We start from the raw sequence: 9,002 nt of genomic DNA on the forward strand, positions 1-9,002 counted from the left end.
AAAGGAACAGAAGGAATAAATATCTATTAAAACTAACAAACAAACAAAAAACAGCTATCATGATGAAATAAAGTTTTAAAACAATACTGTGGTAAACAATTTGATTCTGTGCAAGAAAGCTATTTAATCATACCATAGAAAATCAAAATATATCCTGGTGAATGAAAAGTTTCATAAATGGCTGCCTCTCAGGTGACTGGGCTGGGCAGGTCACACTTCACCCCAAAGCGACTCAGTATGTGTACGTGTTTATGTATGTGTATACGTACATACATATACACACGTGTGTGCATGTGGGTGTATTTAAATACACAGCTACTCTGTAACAAGACTCTGGCTCCTTAATCAGTGAGTTTATATTACTTAACACACTCTTCCTGACTTTATTTCTGCTTCTTCACTGGATACATAGAGTTGATCACCTTACAGGTTGAAGAGGAAGCCGGTGGGGAATCCAGGCATCCTTGAGCCCTACTCAGTGGCTTTCTGGCCTCATTCCCTGTGCCCCAGAGGACTGAGCCCTGCCCAGCGCCTCCTTAGCCACCCCCTTACGTCCAAGTCAGAAGTGCCCAGAACAGCCCAAAACACTGGTCTGCACCACAGGAAATAACACGGATTTCCTAAATTCACAGAGCACTGCAAGTTACTGATTTGACAGCAGTTTTTTCCTGTAATTCCTTTGTAGAAGGAAAAAGAAAAAAAAAAAAAAAAAAAGAGACTGGAGATTATTTTGGCCTCAAGAAATAAATGTGATGCTTTACAGAATTCACAAGGTCTCTTGCTGTTCTCGTTTTGCAAATCATTCTGTTACCTCTTTCTGCAGAGTTATCCCTACCTTTTTCCCTTAAGATATCCAAATTTTTTTTAGTGGAACTAAGGGGTCATAACTCTAGCTATATGGCAAAGAAGCAGCCAAATATGTGAAGTCCTCTGATTAATATGCATATATTGCTGAGTTTAAGGCCAGAACGAGTGTTACTCAAAATTATAAGCCTCCAGCTTAAAGAATAGCTAACAGAAATGCTGACAAAAACTAAAGCTGCTCTAATAGCAAGAGAGCGCAAACAACTGAACATTTTTATGCCCTTGAACTATTAATTATACTACCTTGGAAGCATTAAAAAGAACTTCTGACTGACCTAAGTTCTGCTTTGAAAACAGAGAGAGAAATACAGTATTCCCTGAGTCCCTGACTAGTTTAAGTATGCATTTGTTAAATTTAAGACCTGCCAAAACCCAGTTATTATTTTCTAGCTGCTTTGTACCCAGAAGCTTCTTATAAGAAGTGACTTATGGAACATTTCAAGGCTTTTATACCAGCAACAATAACCATCATAAAACTTGTGGAATATGACGTTAGACTCCAAAATACCCACAGCATATGTTCTGACAATATTTTGTACAGCAGCAGATCCATGAAAAGATTTTAATACAATTAACGAGGCCATTAAGAATCCTAGGAATATCATTACGTTTGATAGGCACTCTGTGAATAAAAATAGCTTAAATTATTGTCAGCTTTCCGTATTAAAGTCAAGTATTATTTAGAGTTTTTTTTTTGTGGATTTCCCAGTAACATAAGAACCGGGCATAAAGAGTTCAGTGTCAGACAAGTATCAAACTCCTTCTAATCTTTATGACAATCAAAATAATTAATTTGCTAACTCATTTTGCCTATGACAATTCCAGCTACTAATCTCACCCTAGGTTTTATTTGGCTTTGAACAGACATTTAGCAATTTCCACTCTGGAAAACAATTTAAAAAGCCTGTCTTGAGGAGAGGGTTTGGTAAAAAGCTATCACCAACTTAAGGAGAAGAAATCCTGCATTAACTCAGTGCAATCACTCCAGCTATTGCCACAGCCCAGCTTGTAATGTCTTTAGAAAGATCTGGGCTGTCTGTCTGGTGACTGCACTTGTGCTCTCTGAATCTCCCACCAACTGTGAATTAAATTACAGTCAGAATAGCTGGAGTATTTCTTGCAGAAGAAACGTAGAAACCATCTTCGTAGCCCTGATGATGGGGAACTACCGTCAATCACAGATCAGTATTTGTATGCCCCAAAAGCAGCTAGTGTGCTTGATCAGGACTCAGATGGGCAGCAAGGATGATTTATACCAATCTTTGGTATGCAGAATTAAAGCAAAGAGGCAGAAATTGATTTCCAGGAAAGACAAGCAATCCAGAACGTAGTTTAAATAAATCAGCATGTTGATGATACCAATTGATTCATCAACACAAGTAAAATTAGGTACAATCTTCAGCCTTCTGCAATTATTATTATTATTTTTGTTTGTCAGTCCTGTCATTTTCTGAAAATTAATAATTAGCCAGAAAACTAGAGATGATAATGGTTTTGTTACAGGCTACGATTTCTCATTTTGTCATTTTCTATTTCTCTTTCTATTCTTTCTATTTTTTCTATTCTTTCTCTTTTCTTTCTATTTCTCTCCTGTTTATTTTTCTGTGGAAATGAAGGTAAATAGTCCCAGCAACCAAAGCAGGGAATACATTGGAGCGAGAAGCCACTGCAAGCCAGAAGCTAGGGCATAAGCACTAAGGCTTGAGAAGCTCAGCCTGGTAATGAGCTTTTCCTTAACCAGTGGAGAATTCAAAAAGGAGCTCGTCTTCTAGCAGAGGGAATCTGTGAAATTATTCTTAATCTAATATTACACTGTTGTTTAAATGGGAGCCAGCTAGAGGAACACAATTGCAACTTCTTGTGTAGGCGTAGACATTCGACATGGCTCCGTACGTAATTGAGTTTAAGTGGTGGGTGAATGAGAGATGAGGGGAGCCTGACTTCATGAATGCGGACCAGAGCCCAACTGCAGTGCCCGTCTGATGGTTACTGAGTGACCTTGGAGAAAAGAGGATCTCCACTGGACATCTGTCCCTACCACAGCGGATACCAGAGCTGGTGCTGGAAGCCCTACCACAGCAATATCTAACCACGAACTGAAGATGTTTCTCTTTGGCAAACATTCCCCACAGTCCAGCTCTGAGGTCCATAAATAACTAGATTAGGATAAAAGACAAAAACAACACAGTCCCTCCAGTGCCTCTATTCACCAGCCATAGTGCAGCTGCTCAGGCTGTAACAGCCGTGCAGGCAGCACTGTTGATGGGGACCCGACGTTTTGCCAAACCATTGTAAAAAATAGATGACACATATACTGCTACTGACGTGGTCTTGGCTTCCGCGCAGCTGGAAAAGAAAGGCAGTGTTTCTGCCTACCATATTGCACCTCTGAGGTGCAAGAACACTTCAACTTTCAGAAAAGACATGCATCTTGCCAAGGAAGTAAATTTTTAGTGGTAAAGTCCTCTTGAACTTTATTTTTCTGAAACACTTCTATGTGCACCTTCTCTCTACTGTGTTCCTCCTAGGTAATGTGAAGCTGTTCTGAGAGAAAATGGCATTTTTTCCTGCTGCTCTGAAATTCTGGGAAGTGTTTTCTGTCTCAAAAGTTGCTTGTTGGGGTTGTAAATTCAAATTACTGCCATACCTTATGGCTTTCTTTGGCAGCAGAGCAGCATCACAGAGCGCAGTGACATATTTCATCCCGGGGAACATATCAAGCATATGTACAGTATGCTGGCGGTAAGAAAAATGGAGCCCCTTTGTTTTCCACTAGTCACAGTGAGCATTAATATGCAAAAGGAAAAGGCTATGCCAAATGAAGAAAAATGGGAGAGTGGCGTTGCAGAAGAGCAAGAGATTTACTTTCCGTAGGTGCTATAAGTACCCATCACTGGCAGAGGGAAGCGTGCTCTATCACACACCACCACCAAGACAAATTGGTGGTACAACCCCCAGTCAACACGAGCTGCTTGGGAAGACATTTCATGCAAACACCAAGGCAAGACCCCATCTCTGAGGGGGTTTGCTCTGTGGGAGGTATGATATTTAAACAAATTATTAGGGATCTAAATAAAGCGGGAAAAGACACGTTGTAGGAAGACATGTCTGGAGGAAGACCAGGAGAGCAAGGCTACAGCTAGATTGTGAGCTGAGACCGTAACCTTGAGGTCTCTCTTAAGAGTCAGGAATGAGCTGACAGACCTGAAATGGCCAAATGTTTTAGGAAAGCCTCACCACTGGCAGCGTGGGCAGGTTGCTACCAGTGCTGCCTAGGCTGTGATGTGTAGGGAGGTCGCCAGCACTCAGCTGTGCCAAGAACAAGACCAGACCGAGGTCCTTGGAGGCACCTCTGAGGAGAGCGCAGTATGTCCAAGTAATATGAAGAGCAAGCTGAGAGACCAATAACTCGTAGGCCACTAGGGCTAATAAAATATGAATAAAATCTGGAAAGTTTAAAATAGAAAAGGAGTCTTTGGCCTGAGTCTCATACCTTTATTTATGAGTGGTCATTGCTAACCAAAACTCACCATAAAACATTCCTTGCCATTGCCAAAAAGGGCTAGCAAACCTCATTCTCTTTTCACACCCTGAAGCACAGAGATCATCTCCATATACACATACTGGAGACTGTTTATCCTGATCATGCTCCCTATATTTTTATCCCTTTCCTTCAGTTTTTGCCTGTGGTTTTGTCTCTGCAAATGTGAGCCTGTTCCGAGTGGATGTTCTGTGTGTCTTTGTCTCATGTAGATATGCTACCATCAATCATTTGGGTGTAATGGCAGCATTTAATCTTTTATTTTTTCTTTTTTTTTTTCTGTTGTATAGGCTCAGAAAGCCAGTCCTGCAAATCCCTTGATTGCATGTAACTTGTTTTAGCCTGATTTAGCCCTATACAAAGTGAGATAAGAGAGCTTTCCTATAACAACTCCATCTGTCCACCACTGCAGCCCCCATCCTTGTGCCCAGCTGTTCCCACCACCCCTCTTCATCCCTCTTCCCCTCTGCGTACGGGGTTACCCAAACCTAGATTGCTCGGACGCAGGTGAGGGAGCCCTCGCAGGAGTGAGAGCTGCTGTGGGGTAATGCTGGCAGATGCTGACACCAATAAATATTGTGGGGCCTCCTGTGGGGCCCAACCAGCATGTGTGGTGCTGGTCAATGACAGGCAAACTGGCAGCACCACCGTTATAACTAGCAGTAACACCACATGGCCATCAGAAGAAGGCAACATCTTTCTTAGAAGTCAGGAGCCAGGAAGGGTAAAATATAATCCCTTTATGGCTCTAGGTTAGGTGACTAAAGAAGACATCAGCCAGCCAGGCCCCGCAGCCCTCAGACACCTGGAGACAGCACTCAGGAAGGCTTTCTAAGTTAGGTTTCTATCCTTTCTCAGAAAAATTTAAAAGTTTGGACAGCTTCATCAACTTCTTCTTCCCATTCCCTTTTTGGTTTGAAGTATGCAGAACTAAATGGAGGTCACAATTTCTACAGCATTTTGGTGTTCAGACCCCATACAGCTCAAACGTTTTAGGGCATACCATAGCCAGCAGAGAGCATGGCCCGATATGAAAGCCCTGCTTACAGAGTGCTACCTATCAATCCTCCGTGTCTGGAGCAGACCAGGAGCACAACAGAGCGCCCTTTGCAGCGCTGAGAAATTGCATACCCCACTGGCTGACTCGGTGAATTTATTGCTATCCATCCTTCTTCCCTGGATCATCACTCAAATCTTTCCTATCCTGCTGTAAAATGTCATTCCGATTAGACAGCTGAAGAGAATGAGAAAAAGTAGAGTCATAAAATGGCATAGCACAGTCAGAAAGTAAGTTTTAAAGTTATAGGTCTCCTTCAGGTTTCGAAGAATGTAAGCTTTATCCCCTCCTTCTGCCTCTTACAGTTTGCAAAGTCAAATGACCGAAATATAAGATCCAATCTTATCTACTCTTATTTTCTTATTTTGGATATATTTCATTAACAAGTAGTCAAATATTTCTTATTTGGGTATGTTTCATTATTTCTGCTTTACCACTTGGCTGTTGATAACAATAAACCCAAAACCTTGTGTAGAAAGGAAATACCAGTGGGATAAGACATCTGTGGCAGTACAGCTCCAGCAAATTAGATGACACAAACATATTTTTTGCTGAACAAAACAGCAGCTGAATAAAACAATATTTCTAAGGTAGAAACCATCAGCTTTCTTTTTACATGGCCAACATATAAATACGGGAAATGTTCATTTATGTTATTTTGAGACTCATGAAATCTAATAATTAGTATCAACTGAATTGGTTTGATATCAGTGAAGGAAAACAGAAAAATGAGATCTACAGTAACATACCTACTTAAGGTAGGTATACCTATTATGCATGCTGCTGTATGTGCATGTGTGCATATTGAAAGGAGCAGTCATGAATTCACTGAAACAGCACAAAGAGAAGCATTGCCATCTCCATTTTATATAGAGAGGGTGAAATTGAGGTACAAAGATGGTGGCACTGTCAAGGTCGCTCTGCAGCTCAGCTGATAATGATTCATTAAGCCTCCTCTCATACTTTCCTCCATGTGTGGTATTTTCTCTCGCCTTTTCCTCAAATGTTTGATTAATCAAGTTGCACTACAGCCCTGGCTTTACTAGTCTATACAGAGCATCTTTATAGGTACACATTGCAGAGCACCTTCGTCCCTCTTCAATCAGCAAGGATTATTTGCTGTGGCAGGGGAGCAGCCTTGTCACTCCCTGAGCCCCATCTCAAGACTGCAGCAGCAGTAGCTATCCCAGTTATTAGTGAGAACAGTAATAAAAAAATAATCTTCTTGTGGCTTTGAAGGTCCCTTATTCAGTCTAAGCAGCAACAGTTATATACTTTAAAAAAAAAAAAAAATTAATAGATAAATTTGCTTTTCATTGTGGGGTAAGGGGACTTGCGTTAATTAACTTGCATTAGAGGTGGATCTGGCCCTGCATGGCTACATGCATGGTCCATGCAGTTGAACAAAAGGGACATAGTGGCACTGTCGTATCTAGTCCTGTAATACTGTAAGAATAACCACCAAAGTACAATTATTCATGATTCATGGTTCATTTATTTACAGTAATATTTTGCATAACAAATAAATGAGGATTTTGCAATCTGCTTGTGGACAAGCTCATGGTTAGGAAAACTGGAGAGGCTCATCCAATAAATAATTAACTGTGAATTAAACATTCATCACCAGCAGTAGAAAAGTAATAAAAGCATTTGTTTGCAATCCTTTTTTATGGAGAGTAAAAAGAAAGATTTTTTAAAATTGGTTTTTAATGACAGACCTAAGCCATAAGTGTAGATGTCAAGTTGAATATCTCTGAGGAATTTTCACTTGTTGAATTTTACTTCAAACTATTATAAAAATATACTTCCATATATACTTCCAATATACTTGCAAAATATACTTCCAAATACACAGACTGTTGCTACTTGACATTTCAGTGACCTGGATCCTGGATTTCAATCAAATAAACCAAATGAAGGAAATATTTACAGTCGACAGGGACTGAGTCTGTGTGAATTATGTTTAAAATTTAAACCAATTTATCATTTGCTTATTTGTTTTCCCTTTCAGATAACAAAAAAAAAAAAAAAAGCTCAAAATCACCAGTTTATAGTTACAGATTGATACAGGCCAAGCATGTTTGAAACACCTTGCAGCTAGAGCCCAGCCTAGCCAGACACAGAGCTTTCCACGCTCTCCAGCTGCTCAGGCACTGATGCTGTTTTCATGATCTGTGCCATTTTGGTTCCTAGTAAAAATCATCCCACTGGAAAATGGAAAAAAGCACAAAAAAAAAACCAAACTCCTGTCAGAGTGCCCCACAGCCAAAAATCTTAATTTTGTATTTTGCTGAAAGGTTTCTGAGATTTCAGAGGAGCCAATGTTTTAATGCAGGTCAGATGGCTTTGTTTCTATGTATTATTGCATAGGAGCTTCCTTATGGACAAGAATACAGTTGTTGCTTTGTTTTATTTTTCTTAGAAATATTAAGTCCAGGCAAATATTTGATGGCATTACTAAGAAAAGATTATTTTCTCAGAAGTAATTTTACCTCTCCAGGGGAGGAAAAACCCAATGTTTCATTTCTGTGGGAAAAAGTCGAAACACGAGACAAAAGTGTTTAGGATTTTGTTTCATGAAGCTATCAGAAATGTGGTATTTTATTGCTTTTGGCACTACTGTACATTGTTTCCCAGCTCCACCGCTCATGTCCCAGCACATACAACCTTACACAACGTGACAGGCAAGTAACTTTGGGATCTTATGTAATACGAAATTCCCAAGAAGGAGAGTGGGATGACTCAGGAGAAAGAAGCTCAGCCACATAGTTGGCCCAAAGACAAGCTCTGCCAGTACTGAAGCAGGATGCACTGCAGCGCTTATGACCACGAGGACCGAAGCCTGGGAGATGTGTGGTGGCTTCTGCTCCCCGTGAAGGTCCTGCAGGACTGTCGGGAGCCACAAAATTTTACTCGTTTTGCAGCAGTTGCAACCTGCAGCATCGTGGATGTGGGATTTTTTCGGAGAACTGCACAGGCCTCGTGGTGCTCGATGTGAGCACATCACAGCTCTCCGCTGGCAGCAGGGATCAGCCCCAATCATTTGTCTCTGCAGCAGCCAACTCAAAAGAGCTCGCAAGTCCTATAGGCAGCAGCTTATTTCTGGGTCAGCCGTGACCTTTCCCTGCTCGTATGGATGTCAGCTGCTCCGCGCTTATCTCCAGCTGGAGAGGACTTGCATATTTCGCTTCAGCCTGTCACTGGGTGAATACAAAATGCAGTCTGCAAGCACAGAGCAGAAACGTATGTGTCTGTTGGTCTGGTGGAAGTCAGGCCAGCTCTGTTACGGGCCCCGACATTGGCACTCTAGTGTGGGAACAGAACCTGGCTTGTTGGGGCTGATTTTCATAAAACGCTTTTTAATGATTTATATTCTTTCTTTGGGTATTAATTTAAATGGCAGAGAGAGGTTTGGGCCACTGCATTAAATATATTAACGCATAGTTTTGAGAGTATTTCTGGGCATGGATACCAAAACTGAAAATTCAATGTACTTGCAAAATTGCAAGTATAAATCAAATAACATCTAAAGCATTTCCT

Source organism: Anser cygnoides, chromosome 4 (genome assembly GCF_040182565.1).
Source record: "Anser cygnoides isolate HZ-2024a breed goose chromosome 4, Taihu_goose_T2T_genome, whole genome shotgun sequence".
NCBI lineage: Eukaryota > Metazoa > Chordata > Aves > Anseriformes > Anatidae > Anser > Anser cygnoides.